Source organism: Pseudopodoces humilis, chromosome 1 (genome assembly GCF_049639895.1).
Source record: "Pseudopodoces humilis isolate 2021_Gansu_Grassland_sample_001 chromosome 1, ASM4963989v1, whole genome shotgun sequence".
NCBI lineage: Eukaryota > Metazoa > Chordata > Aves > Passeriformes > Paridae > Pseudopodoces > Pseudopodoces humilis.
The window spans coordinates 97,444,870-97,462,169 of record NC_142200.1 but is presented as its reverse complement, the minus strand read 5'-3'; positions in this window follow the sequence as shown (position 1 = coordinate 97,462,169).

Below are 17,300 nucleotides of genomic sequence, written 5' to 3'. Positions count from 1 at the left end.
CTGAGTCAGTAGCACCAGGGAGAACTGAGGAAGGAATCAGCTCTGTGGTCACAGATGGAAAAATGGATTTTTATTTTTTTTTGTTGTTGAAGGAATAACCTCATCTGAATTGTAGCAAGAATATTCTGAAAGCATCACTTCAGGACACGGCGGAGATTTTCTTGTTTTGAGTGCTCTAACTTGAACTCTTATTTTGCTAAATTAATCATTTGTATTTGAGACACTGTACAGTTTAAGATAAGTGAAACCCTTTGAAATATTTTTATTTTTACCAATTTTACATACTTATATTAATTTGAAGTTTCAGTGACTAAACTGAAATAAAAGAAGTGGCCAAATGTGTATTGTTCTACAAAATTTACCATATTTTGAGAGTCTGTAATGCTGCTTGAAATATACATATTTTTTAAAAATTTGTTACTTTAAAATTGAAATCCAAATGAAAAGAACAATGAAAACATTTTACACTGAAGTTTTAAAGCAAGCATTCAACTTCTCAGAAAAAAGCCCCAACTTTTGTCAGCTGAGATTGTTGACAGGCTTCAACATGACTGTGAATAGGCTCTGTAGGGTTTCATGCTGGTTCTCAAGCTGCATTTTTGATGTATATTCTATTCAGAGAAATAAAATTTCCTCTGAAACTGAGGCTGATAGACCTGTACAACATGAGAGAGGGAGGAAGCCTGGGGACTGGGTTGGAGCTCAGGATTTTTCCACTTCTAATTCCACCCACCTCACTACACACCCAAGACTCTTCCACCCATACAATCCATGAGTCAGCGTAGAGTGTTGGCCATTTCTCTTGTTCAGTGATAACTAAAGCTGGCTGTACAGTTTTCAGCTCTGAAACCTTACTTGATCTACCTTATCCCTCAATAGCTTCTGCAGCTCACCACATAGGACTCCATACAGCAGCTTTGCATTTTCAGTGCATCCCTACAGTACAGCAGGAGCCATCATTAAAGAGAAGGTATTGCTTCTCATTTTCTGATAGCTGATTATGTGGTGGGGCCTCCTCAGCACATGACACATTTCTCCTCCTCCTCTTCTGGTGATAGTCTGACACTTCTACCTTTTGGCCAGTTTGTGATAACTTCCAAGATCCCTGGGCAACTGGGGTTTCCTATTCAAGCTTGCTGTGTGATCAGCATGATCCAGTTAGTCTATATGGCATCAGTGGCATGATGTGTGGAAGAGACTTTCCCTTTGAACATCCAGCACAGCAGTGGCTGTCAGGGTGCCAGGAGGAACTGTGCTACAGTGACATGTCACTTCTGAAGCAGCTTGAACCCCTTCATAAGCTGCCACTCTCTCTTTTTCAGTTGGATTTTTCAGGCCTCACATACTTTGTATTTCCAACTCCATAGTCCCTGGGCTCATCCTTGAGTGTCTCTGGGGTACCTTTTTGCCAGAGACTCCAGGAAGGATCATTCTTCCCATCTGCGGTGCAGATGAAATTTTTCACATTTTATCCTGTCCTGACTGGCCCAAGGGCTGCTGCATGAACAATCTCTTGTTTAATTTGCTCAAAATCTTGCTCCTTGTTGTTTAGGACCCCACTTGAAATCATTCTTCTACTGGTTCACTTGATCAAAATGGTTTACAATCTGACTGTCATCAGGAATATAAACCCTTTAAAAATCCACAGTACCAAGGAAAGCATATGTTTCTTTCTTGCAGGTTGGTGGGGACATAACTTCTCTTTTATTGACCACATCCATGGTCTTGATGAAATCAATCTTTCCATTTTATTCCTTAAAGCTGAATTTCCTGGGCAGATGCCTTGATTTTACTTTGCTTTATGACAGAACTGGCCATCAGGAGGATTTGGATTGTCTTCTCCCCTTTCTCAAAAACTTCCTCTGCTGTGTTGCCACACACAATGATGTCAACAATATATTGCAACTATTCTGGAACCTCATCCTTTTCCAATTCAGTCTGGATGAGTATATGGCAAATATTGGGACCTTGAACCCCAGTTCATACTGAAGTTCCAGCAAGTCCATCACAGCAGCGCTCAAGTGGTGGTGTGACTTCGTCCAGGCCATGATAGTCTGCTGTCAGTCTTCACTCTCCATTGGACTTACACACTGGCCAGTGTGTAAGTGGAGTTGAATAGCCCCATATGGGACTATTAAAGGGTGAGTGAATCTTGCTGACCACTCCCTGGCTCTCCAGTTCATGAATCATCTCATGGAATGAGGGTCCCAGGGTCCTGGTTGGTGCGGTATTCTTGATGCTGCACTGTTGTGGTAGTGATCAGTACCTGTTGTTCTTTCACCCTCTGCAGTCCCACAGCAGAAGAGTCCTCAGAGAGACCAAGCAAGGTTTTCAGCTGTCTCATTTCCTCTGTCTCAACAGCAGTTGTCCCAAAAGCCCAACAATGCACTTTTGGGTCCTTGAAATACCCTCTGCTGAGTTAATCTATGCCAAGGACACACAGGGCCTCTGGACCAATCAGAATTGGGGTGATTTTGCCATTCATTCCCAGTCAGGCTCACCTCAGGTTCCAGTACCATCAGCTCTTTGGATCCCCCCATCACCCCATGTCCTGGGGTGACTTTATGATACTGGTATCCCCAGTCGTCTGGTTTATGTTATACATTAAGTTCTGCACCTTTAAGACTGGCTTTGAGAGCAAGAGAGGGGGAAGAAGAAGCGCGCAGTTTGTGTTAAGGAAAAACATCACTCCCACACATCCCGCTCCTGGACTGTGGTGTCTGCAGCACGGACAGACAGCGGGACAGAGCTTCTCTCTGGCTTTTAGTTAGTTTTAGCTAGCTGAGGCGAAGGAGTTCCCTGGACCTTTGTTTGTTTTTTTTCCCAATTTTCTTGGATCTGTGCAAGCCTGCTCTGGACTGAACACCCAGCCAAACCCCGGGAGCTCACGCCTGTGGCCCACCGGGGCCTGGGCCTCGGCACTTTCCAGCGCCGGAGGGACTGATAAGAACCTGAGCGAGCCGAGCTACACCACATGAAAAGGACTTTTCTTCCTCCTAGATTTGCCATCCCATCGAACAGCAAGAGGTTTTATTATTATTTAATATTACTCAATTTCTGTTAAATAAACAGCTTTTTCCACTTCTCTCTAAGGAATTTTTTTCCTTTTCCCGGACCAGTTAGTGGGGAGGGGCATTTCCCTGGGGAAATCCCCATTTGGAGTTTTCCTTCCTAATTTGCCCTAAACTAAGACACCCCAGAAACAGATTCTGCCCCTACAGATCTGGATGGCATCAGGGTACATTGTGTGCCAGTGTCAACTAAAGCCTTGAACACTTGTGGGTCTGATGTGCCAGGCCATGGGATCCACACAATCCAATGGATCTGATTGTCCCTTTCTTCCCCATGGCTGGAGGCAGGGCCCCTGTAGTTCTGGGCATGGTAGTCATTGCTCATTTCTTGTAAACATGAGCTCCCTTCAAGAGGATCAGAAATAACCCTCTGCCCTTCCATTCTGTCTGAAGACTTGTCCACTGGAAACTGGATTATCCTTGAAGAATTTCCTTTGCTGGTTGTTCTTCCTCTCAATTCATGTAGCCCTGCTGTTAGGGTAGAGGTGGATTTTCCATCCCACTTTCTCATGTCCTCTCTGTGGTCATGCAGGTAAAACTGCAGGTTGTCTGATGGTGTGTCCCCCTCTATCCAGCACAGGGGTACATCTGCCAATAGCAGAGACTCCAGGCCATACTGGCAGGGGCATGGGACAGTTCCTCCCTAGGTTACTTGAGTCTTTTAAGTCTGTCTGCAGTCTTCTTCAGTCTTTTCACAGCTGAGGCACAGGCTGGTAGGGAGGAAAAAAGAACGTCATATTGTCTGAGCCAGGTAATCACCTGAAGCAGAGTTTCTCCTTCTTTCATTGACATTAATGCCAAAGGGTTGGCATACGATGATGGCACGCTCCATAGAAGCTTCTGCCACATGGATTGTGTACATTGGACCTGATCTGGATCCACAGGGGACTGCTTGTTATTTGGACCCCTGGAGATTACCTCCAGCACAGCTAATTCTTTCAGGTCCTGGATGCTTTTCTCCATGGCATTCCACTTGTCTCGCTGCACTAATAGGTCATCCATGAGACAATACTGTTCCCTCATGCTTGACAGATGTTGCCTCCAGAGGCTGAGAGTTTCTGTCCTCTTTCCATGAGCTGTTCATCTGGTTCAGCTGCAGTTTGAGTGGCCACAGTGCCTGCTGGTGTGTTTTCATTCCCTTCCTCCTGAGGTGTTATCTAGTGCTGGGCAGGGTCCCATAAATCACAGTCTGGGCCCAGCACATTGCAGTAAATTGCTCCTGTCTGGAATTGCCACAGCATTCTCCTTGCAAGTCACTTGCTGTCACTTTATCAGGGTCCTGTAGTTGTTCAGAGATGAACTCCCGAGTCATTGGAACAGATTTCTCCAACAATGGAGCCTTTTTCTCCCACATTCCATGCCACTCATGACTATCCACCATCAGGGCAGATCTCTGAAAGATCATGTTAAAAGGCTGTTATATTTAATTTTTACCATGGTGTGGACTGCACTGAGGAGACCTGGCTGACTTAACAATAACAACATGCTTTCCTTACCATCCAAAGGGAATTCAAAATTCTCCAAAGCTGATCTAACAGGCCTGAGGAAGAAAAAGGGGGTAAAAAGCTGGGGAAAATCATGTTCCACTCACAGGCTCTGTATGGTAGTTAATGAATTCCTAGTGGTAGAAACCAAGTCCAGGGCAGGAGAGCCACTCTAAACACACATCCCAAATGACCCTGTTCGCCCTTGATATTGTCCTGCCATAAATTCATATAATAAAGAATATAAACAAAACAATCCTGATCCCTCTCTCCTCTCTGAAAAAGAGCATCACGGTGGGTGCATATTGCATATAGTGAAACATATACAGGGTTATACACCCCAACCACACGAAAAGACAGCAACATTGTAACGAGAGGGCTCCACAGCTAATATACAAATACTTAGATCAAAATCGTTTCCAACCCATTCTGATCAGATCTGTTGTTGTCTCAGCACTTCATACCCCACACTGAGTGCCAATTAAAAACTGTCATGGTTTAAGCCAATATGGAATTTAAACTCCCCACAGCTCCTCACCTTTCCCACCCCCTCCAGTGAGAGAGAGAAAAGGCAGATATTATGGGTTGTCTTTCTCAAATTGTGGAGACCAGAATCAAACACAATACTCCTCACTAGAGCCCAGTAGAGGGGCAGGATCACCTCCCTTGACCACAGTCTTCCTGATGCACGCCCGGATACCATTGGCACTCCTGGCTGCAAGGGCACAGCTGGCTCATGGTCAGCTTCTCATTCACCACTACCCTGAGGTCCTTTCTCACAGAGCTGCTCTCCGGCAGGTCAGCCTCCAGCCTGTGCTGGTACTTGGGGTTATTCCTCTGCAGGTGCTGGACCCTGAATCTGCCTTTCTTCAACTTCATCAGGTTTCTCCCCACCCAGTCCTATCAAGGCCCCACTGAATGGCAGCACAGCCTTCAGGTGTATCAGCCACTACTCTTAGTGTCATAAGACTGGCAAACTTGCTAAGGATGATGCATTTTAACCCTTCATCCAGGTCATTGATAAACAAGTTGAGTAAGACTGAACCCGACAGTGATCCTTGGGAAATACCACTGACTACAAGCCTCCTACTGGATTCTTCTCCACTGATCATGACACTCTGATCTGTGCCATTCATCCAGTTCTTGGTCTACCTCACGGTCCATTTCTTTGACCTCCATCTTGCAAGCTTACTTATAAGGATGTGAGGCAGTGTAAAAACCCTTGCTGAAATCAAGAGAGACAACATCCACTGCTTTCTCCTTGTCAACCCATCCTACCATACCAGATGGTCTACACTCTCTATTGGGATAAACCAGCTGACAATTTAACCTGTATCTATTGTCAGCAAGAGACCAGGATATCAAGTCCCTTCCAGAGCTGCATGCTTCTATTTAGTATGAAAATAAGAGCCTCTAGTGAGGGTAGAGGGAGTCTTCTGTTTACAAGAAAATCCATACTTTAGAAGATGTCTGACTGACTTAACAGAAAATAGAGTAATAGGCAGCTTCTCAAACTTCTTGGTAGGATATTTTTTTAACACCATACTTTGTGCGTTTTTGTCATGCGTTGCCAACATGCCATATGCTTATAACACATGGTAAAAGCATGGGTAAGAAAATGTAATTGTGACATGTAAAGACAACTCTGGATCCATAATACTTCTGAGCTAAAATACACTTGTGCATTTGTTATACAAGTTTAGAGGACTTTTAAATCAAGCTCTTTGTATGTGTATCCCTGAAAGGAATAACGTACCTCAAACTCAGCAGACTCCATAGAAAGAGAACAAGGACTGGATCAGATGGTATCAGCCAGGGTTTCAAGGCTGTAGTCTGTAGTTTGCTACTGGTTTTCAGAAGTTAAAAGCTTTTCACTTGATATCCTGCTGCCAATTTACTACACTGGAAAAACAGATTTAACTGACTGTTTCTAAAGTGTTTAAAAATTACATGCATGTACAAAAGAACATAAGTGCTGCATTTATTATTTAACGGTGTAATGATCAGATCAGGTCTTCTGTTTTTCTATATGTAAAGAGTAGCACTCTTATTTCAAAGAGTTTATACCATGAAGAGATAATGAAAAAAATTATTGGTGGAGAAAAAAAAGCTAATGAGTGATAAAGAAGATTTACCTAAGGTGAGTCACACAACACACAGTGACAGATTTGGAATAAAATCCAGGCTTCCTGCATTTCAGAGCAGTTTCAGACATACTAGATCTTGCTGTCTTCAGCTACCACTGTTACTCATCTCCCTGGAGAGATGAGGAGCCTAGCAGCTGTCCTCACATACTGGCATATGGGGCAGACTCCTCTTCAGAAGTTGCTGCAGGAGTTTGTCTTTCCAAACATGCCACGAATAAAACCAATTGCATTTGAGCAAAGTAGGCAATAGAACAAATGCATGAGAAATTGCAGTTAGGGACCTTAACCTACTGAGTCATTTAGGAACATAAACTCCATCTGTGACTGAGCAGAGAGAGGGGCTCTTTCATGGAGATATTCAGTGAAACAACATAGCTAAGATGCCTGAGTCAGTCCAGTCTTACAGGCATAAATATTTATAAGTGGACATTGAGGCTTGGAAATTAGTTCAGTAGTTGATTGAAGAACATTTTATTACTTATTTCCACAAAAAACCACTATTATAATTGCAAGATTACCTGCCACCAAACAATATGCAGACTTCTCAGAAATGATGTGTATCAACAGTTGTATCAGAGACACCCGAGCACAAGACACTGCAAATCCAGGGTTACTCTGTTCCTTGTCTTTGTCTCCTTTCTCTCAGCAGGCCACTGGGCTAATCACAAACTACGAGAAGAGAGAAGGAAAGGCTATACTTCATTTATCATCCCTTCAAATTTATAGCCCAAGTGGTCACTCAGTTCAGATGGATTTAATTAATTCATTCAACAACAAAAAACAAAGCCACAGGCAGCATACAATTTTGTTCATTTACCATACCCCCAGAGGGCTCATAATGGACTTTAGTAATACCTTGTTGGCAATGATAGTGAAATACTCCAGGCTTTTACCTCCAGAGATTTCAGCATTCATGGCGACAGGAGTATAGATTCAAAAAAATATCACAGAACTGTCTTTGCTATTTGCATTCCTGGCACTTAAGACATTCATACGTGAAGTTTCAGGGATTGCTTAAAGAGATTGTACTGAAACGTCAAATATATGAATATGCTCTTCCCTGGCTGATGAGAAAGAAGATTTGAAAGAACTGGTGCTGCCCACAGCCAAAACACACAATGTCTTTATCAAGAAATGGTGTGTCTCATCCTCCTTTGAAGTGTGGTATAAAGCAATCCACATTGAAGAAACTAATTTTCAGCATGTCAGCCCCAGCTCCAGGTTTTCCCCACAGGGTGCCTTGCAAAAATAGTAGATGGTGTACATTTGTCCCACAAGGACATTATTTTTTTTTTTTTTTTCAGAATCTCCATATGTACTTATTAACAAAATGTAAGGCAAAAAATCTCAAGCAACAGACATATACAAGTAAAAAGTAAAACCCTCACTACACGAGGCCTTGCATTTTCTCCCGTGGTGCCCACTGCCTTAGGACAGTGTTGATTGAAGCGATGTTAGAGAATTCGCATGTCTTATCAATGTTTGTAGAATTTTTTTGGACAAAAAAATTTTTACATTACTTCATTTTCCGGCATTGACTTTTAATATTTCTGCTTGACATCTCAACATCTGTTGGCTAGTCCTTAACCTTACTTCTGCCCTTTTTATCTGGGCACAGGGTAAATATACAATGTGGTCCTGTATACAGGAAACCACCAGCAAGACACAATGGGATGTGAGCTGATAGGAGGCTGAAAAGAAGGGACTAACACTCCAGGGCCTGGCCTTACCTCTTTTTTGTGTTGAGTGCTCCCAATCCTGCATTGTGCTCATTTCCTTGTTATAAGAAGTTCTGCCTCCACTTTGGGCACCTGGGCTCTGGAATTTTAGGGTGCATTTACCTAAAATTTCAAGCAGAGTGAGTTTCAGAAAAGTCATCTAACATGCAAGACTTAGAAAGAAGGAAAGAGGGTTTTTTGTTAGTAATAATTTTTTTTGTGGGGGGTTTTTTCTTTTTCTTTTTCTTTTTCTTTTTCTTTTTCTTTTTCTTTTTCTTTTTCTTTTTCTTTTTCTTTTTCTTTTTCTTTTTCTTTTTCTTTTTCTTTTTCTTTTTCTTTTTCTTTTTCTTTTTCTTTTTCTTTTTTCTTTTTCTTTTTCTTTTTCTTTTTCTTTTTCTTTTTCTTTTTCTTTTCCTTTTCCTTTTCCTTTTCCTTTTCCTTTTAACTTCTTTTTGTTTTCTTCTTTTCTTTTCTCTTCCCTTGCCCCTGCCCTCTCCTAAATTGAAAATTGACTATCATGATATTATTTAATAGACAAATTTAAAAACATATGAGCTATTTGGGGTGCTATTATATTAGAATAAGTTTGGCTGGCAGTTGCTGATTAACTACAAGGTGGACTTATCTGAACTTGAGAACTTAGCAAAGAAATTTAGAGATTGTTGAGACCCTGAACAGATAAGGATACAATCAATTTTCAGTCTTCAATACAGGTGCTAGTCACAGTGCTCTTCTCTCTATGCAGATATTATCCTAATATTCTCTTGGCCTCAAACTGCAGTAGCAGCATCAGGAGCCTAACCAAAATGGATCCCTGAAAGTGAGCCTGTCAGCCCTCTAGGAGAGCAATGGGAACCTGCACCTGGCTGTGATGCAACTTTCTAGGATTAAATCCCCCAGAACACCACAGAAGAGTGTATAATGAGAATTTTGCTCTTTTCATTTTGCTGTCAAATTCAAATCTGGATCCCTTCTGTTGTCAAGGTTTTTGAACCTTGAATTTTAATTTTGATGGATTTATCACCAACCACCCTTTGCACACAGTTGTTTCCATCTATTTCTGGACATACTGGTTGTGCTGGGATAGCAAACAGTAGGAGAAGGTATTATCTTAAATGAGCTACATGAAACAGATTTCTGTCCGTGTCCCCTCGGCATTTCTTGATAACAACACTGTCAACAGATCTAAACATTGTCAAGATGTGTGAAAGAAGCTAAGTTTATGTCTGTGACTAGAACTTTTCAGAGAATAGGTTTCAAAAACTTTTCATGTTTTTATTTTTTCAACAAGCAGGCAAAATGTCCATAGAAAGCAGATACTTTTTTTAAAAATTTTAGTCAGAACACCAGTTTTCTGTTGAAAGAGTTTTGTTGGGAAAATGTTAACAGACTCTTCTTGGTGATTTAGTGGTTTATACATTTCATTACATAAATTTTCATGTCTCATAATGGAAGACAGTTCAGCTTAAGTCTTTAAGACTTCTAGTGGATGATTGTGACCAAGTTTTCACCAATCCTCTGAATTTTCTACAATACTGATGACTCAGCCCTCAGCACATGCTCTGTGCAGTAAATATTTAGGTCAATGAGAGAACAACTTTGTATATATAAGGCTAAAAGATGGTTTTACTCAAAGGACATTATTCTCTGTATGGCCTTGTAATGCTTTTGTACAAAGATGAAGCATCACCATACAATTTAACATCTTTGACACTAACACAAGTCTTTCACCCTAGCTTCCCCAGCACAAATTTTCCCCAGCAGTCCATGTGTGCAAGAAATTGAGCAAAAGGAAAACAATTGTCCTCTTGAGGAGAAGAAGGACGAACAAACATGTGACACACATCAATTCCTTCTCTAATGGAAGGTCGTCTGATACTGTAATGATGAACACAATACAAGAGATTGAACTGAAATACTTTTGCTAAATTGTCAAGTTTTTACTGGTCTTTTTCTGGGATCATGTCAAAATGAGATATATGGAACCCTGAATACTGTTCTCCAAGAAAAGCCTTTATGTAACTAAGTGATACGTGACAATGTGTAAGTGCATATCACTGAAATTCTTAGCTTGTCCTTGTAGATAAAATATTATTGCTAAGGTATGAAAAGCTATTATTTATGTATTTTTATATGCATTCTTTATTACAGTAAACACATTCCACCTTATTGTATGCATTCTAGATGCATTTCTTTAGTACATATGTTTCTGTGTGTCTGGGGCTCAAAGAATTTTGGAACTTTTATGCTTGTTGATTCATTCCAAGTTGTGGGCTTGATCCCATACTTAAGCAATGAATGTCAAATTTCAGGGAACAAGTGGTTTCTCTTTGCACAATTACTTATATACATGGAAACTTTCCTTCCTGCAAGTGAATGAAATCTAACTTTGCCTGCTCCTCTGCTTTTGTGTTCTAGATTTCCTGCTTGAGCAAGTGCTTTCTGAGCAGCCCTGGCAATGGGATGGGAAAAAAGGAGTTGCCCTTGCCTGTAGGCAAGAGAAGGGAAAGTAATGAAATACCTTGTAGTGAGCATAACATATTTTATAAGAATAGTTTTGAAAGGCCAAATCATGAATATTAGGGTGCTGAATTCAGTTGTACTAAACTTTTTTACATTTTACTTCTGACTCCAGAAAGGCGTCCTGGGCAAAGAACTCAATAGTTCATTTTCAAGACGAAGGGTGAGTTATAGGTCCATTAAATACAGTGGAATTCCCTAATGTATCACAATTACAAAACCACCTGGGCTAGGCAGAGTAACATTTTGTTGAGTCACTAGATTAGACTCTTTAAGTCAATGTGCTTATGCTCATTTGTAAATCACTTTAATAAATAAGCAGCATTCCAAACTGCAATTTACTATCTTTAGATAATTGGATAATTGCAGAATTCTTTACAGTATTTATATGAGGAAATTGGCAATTCATAAATGTTAAATTATACTGTTTCTGCCTGTTTGCCAATTGCATAAAATTACTGAACTAAATCTTACAGTCATCAGAGTAACATAACTTAAGCTACAGTAAATTCTGAAGTATAGCTAATCTGTGCAATGCAGCTTCATATAAACTGGTGTCAAGTACTGTTGTGCTGTGAAGAGATATTACTACCTGTTACATAGGATGGATACAGCCATGTCTCAACTGCAGCGCATTGTAGTAATTTTCTCTGCTTCTGAGGATTGTTAAAGATTTACTAACTAGTTGTTTTCAAATGGCTTCATATTCTTAGGAAAAATGCCTTTTGTGCTTGGTTTTGAAGAACTATCTTACCTCAGTTGTTTTATAAAATATGCTCCTCTACTTATTTATTCCCTGCGACTTTTTATTTTTACATAATTTGTTTAATTATTCAGCCTGGGTTCAAAAGATCTGATTTAAAAAAAAAAAAAAAAAAAAAAAATTCCTTTTTTTATATTGTAGTCATTGTTTTGGTTTGTTGGGTTATCTTTCCTGAATATTGAATCACTGAATTCATAAGAGCCCAGAACTGTGGTTTTGCAGCAATTCTGGCTTTGGGGTTTTTTTATGCCAGAGGAAAAATAAATATATATCTTTATAATACAAATCCTAACGATCAAAGATCTGGATAGGCTGCTTTGGTATTCTTTGTTGATGTTACTTATGAAGCCATCTTCATTTAAAAACAGAACATACATATTGTGTCTCTTGGGAATCCAAACTATACTCCTTCTTCCCTGAAAAACAGAGGTGATGTCTTTCAGTCCTGGGTATTCCTTTCCACAGGATTTTCTTATGGTTCTTTCCACACCTTAGAAGCTCTGAGTTCCTTTGACGATAAAAGGAGACAGAACGGATTCTTTTTCTTTTTCAATCTGGCTTTTTTTCTCACTTGAATGTGGTATCCAGATACACCAGTAATGAGCAGTGCAGCCCGGGCTGAGGCAACCGAGTCAGAATGTCGGCATATGGATTCCTCAAGCAATCTGGTGTGCAACTCTATTATTAAGCTAGGAAACAGTACAGGGCACTTGACCCATCAATGTTACATCACACAGAGATTGCTCTCTGAACTGATGATCATGATCATCTTGAATTTCCAGCAATGGTTTCAGGCTGAGTTGGTAATCGCAGAAGTATTTTGTCCCATCCCACTAGCACCTTGTCAGGTAGCAATGCTTTTGGAGGTACAGTATTTGAATGTTGTGGGGCTTGCTTTTCTTTTTTCTTTTGAATGTAACAAAATTTAAGTTGCAGTCTCACTTCTTGGATACAAGCATACAGTTAAATTCTCAGGCAGACATTTATTAGCATTTTGCCTTTGTAGCCATTTTCTAATCATTGTGCAGATTAAGTATTTCAGGAAGAAAAGTTACTGTAGTTTTTTAGCAAGTACCTCAGGCAATTTGCTGACATATATCAGTGCACTTGTCAAATGCTTTGACACAGATGTCTGGTTTTGGCAACTACAGAATTTGAATATCCTACCCTGTACATAGCTATTCATAGAGTCAATTCAGATCTGGTGTAGGTGGGTGCAACTTCATTGACTTCAACTCTGAGGCAGCCGCCTGTACTCAAGCTGAATTTAGGCTTAGAGAATTGTGCCGAAGAACAACCCAGAGAGCACTCAAAATGGTCCTCTAAGACCCATTGCTGTCTCTGCCTGTGTGGGAGGATGTGTCACAGGTGTTCGTGGGCCATCACGGACAGCCATGGCGGTGATGGATGGTCTGGTCTTACCCTTCCCTTTCCCTTTAGGAATGTTAATTTGGAGTCACTACCCTGGCTAGTGGTTTCACACACACTCCAGTGCCAGTCCTTACCCTTTGGCTATCACATTGCTTCCCCAGTTGGAGCTTGGAAGTTGGGATTCTGTATTTCCCCTCACAGACAATTTTTTTGGCCACTGTAAATATTCCATACATGAAAAAGGCTCTTTATTCTCCCTCCAACCAGCCAGTCTAACTTCCTGCAGCTAGAAATCTCTAGGATCATCACTACCTACTTAACGGAGCTTTTCGCTAGCTTTACAGTAGGCATTGAGAAGAAAGGTGTCTTTTCTGCCCTTGGAAGAGCAGCCACCCCTGTCACTGTGAGGAAGGTCCAGGCTGGGGACACAGAGGCTCTTTGTCACCTCAGTTGGCCCCAGTCACTTTGGGTACCTGCTAGAGCTACTCTGCTGCCCAAAAGCTCTTCCAGAGAGAGTTTCACATTGTGAAGAGGACAGCGAGGAAATTAATAATAAGAGGATCAGCCTCAATGTACCTGCTAATATTCCATAGGTCTGTGGAGGCTGGTACTGCCTCTGCAGCTGTTCCCTCCCTGCTCAGTGATCCTCCACACCATGAAACCCATTAGCGTGACTGGAGGGGAGAGGGAGGGCATGGGTCTCTGGCATTGCTGATAATCACCTGTTCCATCTGTCCCAATCCATGCTGTCAGCTCCCATTCCCTTGTGTCTGCTACGAAGGGCCCAGTGAATGCACTGCAATTTGGAGCAAAACCCTAACATTAGCACATCAACATTCCCAGACATTGCGATTTTCTAAATTTATTTTATCAATGCTATGAGAGAATAAAAACCTTGTTGTAGAGGTTTGTTTGCCTGCAGATAGAAACACAATTGCCATAGTAAATGTGGGATTGTCACTGCATATCACTTCTAGATTTGATTTTTCTCAAGATGGTTGTGGAGTGAAACCCAGAGGATTGACACAATGTCTTTGATTGTAAATCGTTACGCTGAGCTGCCCTGCTGCTATCAGAAATAATCACAAGATACAATGCTACATGACACACGTCATCCTTTAGTTTGAAGAACACTTTTAATTTTATGCTCTACTTTCACATAAATGCCCTCACTTGCACCTTAACAAGCCCCCAAGCATTGGTTACCAAATGATATTATATCAACCTCCCCTTTTGTTCTCTCACTATAAAATTGAACAACTGGGATGGAGAGAATTTGGCTTTGGTCCAAAACATGGCTAGATGCATCTGCATTTGGCTCTGTGCCTTAAGATATAATATTCAAATATGAGTTGTCCTTAATTTTTGTTTAAATAATCCTTCTTACTTTTTTTTTTTACTTCTTTTTTTTTTTTTTCCTGGGGTGATTGCAGTGCTTACGAGATGTTTTCCCCTCCTGTTATCAGTTTTTTATTATTGCTAAATGCAAATTCATGTCTTTTCCCCCATGGAATTCAGAAGAAATGAAACCCAGTGGGACTGTTTAGAAATTAAATGGGCCCCCTAGAAACTCTTTCAGAACCTCTTAATAGTTAATAAAGAATGATACCATTTCTGTAGTTTCATTAAATATCACACATGGTATAGTGAAGAAACTTATTTCTCTGATTAAAGTTTTTTTCTAAAAAGTGCTTTTATTACCTATGAAATCATAGAAGTCTTCTACTCAAAAAGCTTTAGCTGATATTGTTGTTGCTTAATAATTATGCATGTGCTATAGAGAGTGAAGGCTTGGTACATATTTTCAGGGTGGATCTAGTCTGAATGCGATGGGATTTGGGTTTAGCCAGAGTAGACCCTTGCTTGCAACAGAGTTACACATAAATCCTTTGTGCATGATGCTTCCTGTGATTAAAGTAGGGCAGGACCTTGAGAAGTGGCCTAGTACCAAATTAGCTATAAATTTACTCTTGTCTTGTACTTTTCCATTCATGCTGCCCTAAATTCAGAGACAGAAAGGGGGGAGCAGGTCAGTGGAGATTGTGACCTTCAGCTGAGAAAACATTTGTTGTATTCTCAATGCTTTAGTTATTTTTATTAGTACTGATAGTGCCAAGCAGCAGTACTGATTAAATTGGTGTAAATAGAGATTATAATGCGGTCAGCGATAACACAATTGACAATACCTGCATTTAAAAAACAGGAGTGTCAGTATGTATAAAGCATCACCAACATGTTAAAGCTTGGTATTCCATAAGACAGCAGAGCAAAGGAATTGCTTTAAGACAGCAAGCTGAAGAAAAAACATTTAATTTATAAATGAAATGTGTTTTAGTGTTATATGCCCCAGCAGGCAATTCACTCATTGGGGATAATAATTCAAAATCTGCTCTGCTTTGGTAATAAGCTGAAAGAGAGACAGAGCAGCATTTCCAAAGACACTGGTTTACTGGTTTTCTTAGTCCTTAAGAATAAGTTATTTTAGATTTGTTTGGTTGTTTTTTTGTTTTTGTTTTTCGGGTTTATTTTGTTGTTTTTTTGTCTTGGTTTGGTTTGGTTTTTTGTTTAGTTTTTTGGGGGATTTTTTTGGGTTTTTTTTTATTTGTTTGTTTGGGATTTTTGGTTGTTGTTGGTTTGTTGGTGTTTTTTTTGTTGGTTTGGGGTTTTTTTTGTTTGGAGTTTTTTTGGTTTTTTGTTTATTTGGTTCTGTTTTTTTTAAAATTAAGCAAATGCTGTCTTCTGTCTGGAGAGTAGTCCTAAAAGGCTAGGTTCACTATTTCTTTTCAGATTTACATGAACTTTTATGTAAATAATGACAAATATGGGGACTTAATATACACACTGTGTGATGGAGGAATTAAGAGTCTTCCTTAGCCACCTGATCCAATAACTTTGAGTAAGGTATTTAAATCAGGTACAGTGAGTAATTGTAAGTCAAGGGTTTTAGTTGCTGAAGCAGTTGACAAAAAAAGTTTCTGCTTATTATTAGAGTATTTCCAGAGGCTGAATTGCTCACTGTCACTTCTCAGGCTGTAGTTACCAACACCCTAGAACAATGAATGGGAGATTTTTAGCTTGTTGTCAGGGCTGGAAAGATGGGCTAACCAGACTGCTGAAGCAGAAGAGGTTTAGGTCTTGCTGGGTGAATGTGAAAATTGGAGTTGGTGTCAATAAATGTTGATCTCCAAGATGTAACAAGGTGCAAAAAAATTTATCTTGTTATTTATGGGGGATCAGCTTTTACTGAAACTGACTCTAAAAAAAATCTCCCATTTGGCATTTTGTATTCCTCCTCTTTTCTCCCTGTCTTCCTGTAATGGTACAAAACTTTTTTTTTTTTTTCCCTCAGCTATAACTGTGAATGAGATTCAAATCTAGGAGATACATAGTGGCTGTGGATCTATCATATTCAGCAGCTGAAAAAATGGGATGATACAGAGTCCCAACAGAAACTATTCAAGAATTTTTCTGTAAAATTCTGGTAGTGGCTGCCATGTGGCTTTGCAGTTGACCAGCATTGGTCAGGGAGGAGACCCAGCAAACCCAAATAACACTATTAAAACATACCGGGCATAATAACACATTCCCTGTTCCTATTCCTTTTTTCAGAAAATTTCTTGTAAAAAAAGGAGTTTTGCTTTAAAGATACTGTGAAGGGGACTCTTACCTTTCTGAAATAGTACAGTGAAGGTCACTTAAAAATTGGAAAATGTAAATTATACAACAGAGTTCTCTTGTACAGACCTTACAAGAAGTCAATGTTGGAAATTGTTGATGAAGCCATCATCAAAAAATAGTTTCTTTCAAGAAAATTTACTGAACCCAGTGATGAAAAAAAGCAAAGCAGGTATCTCTCTGCATAGAACAAAACAGTTGTACTTTGCTCTAAATTAGAAGGGGAAAGCAGTGTGTTTCTCCTAATCCAATGTTCTTCTCTTGCTTTTCCTTTTATTAGAAGATTTCATAGCCAGCTATTGGTTCCTATTGAATCTATTCCTTATACATTTTATAGATGGTATGGTAGCTTCCTCAAATGAACTATCACAAGTGTAACCTAGTTTTTAATTTCAAGAAAAGATTCTTGATAGTAACTGCTACTCTCCCTTAACCATGAGCAAGGAGGTTGCTGGAAAATAGCATTAAAATGGTATCAGGTCTCTCAAGTTAGACTTTAGTGGAGGCAGATCTAATTTGTATATACTGCTGTTAAATTATAGAGCAGCACC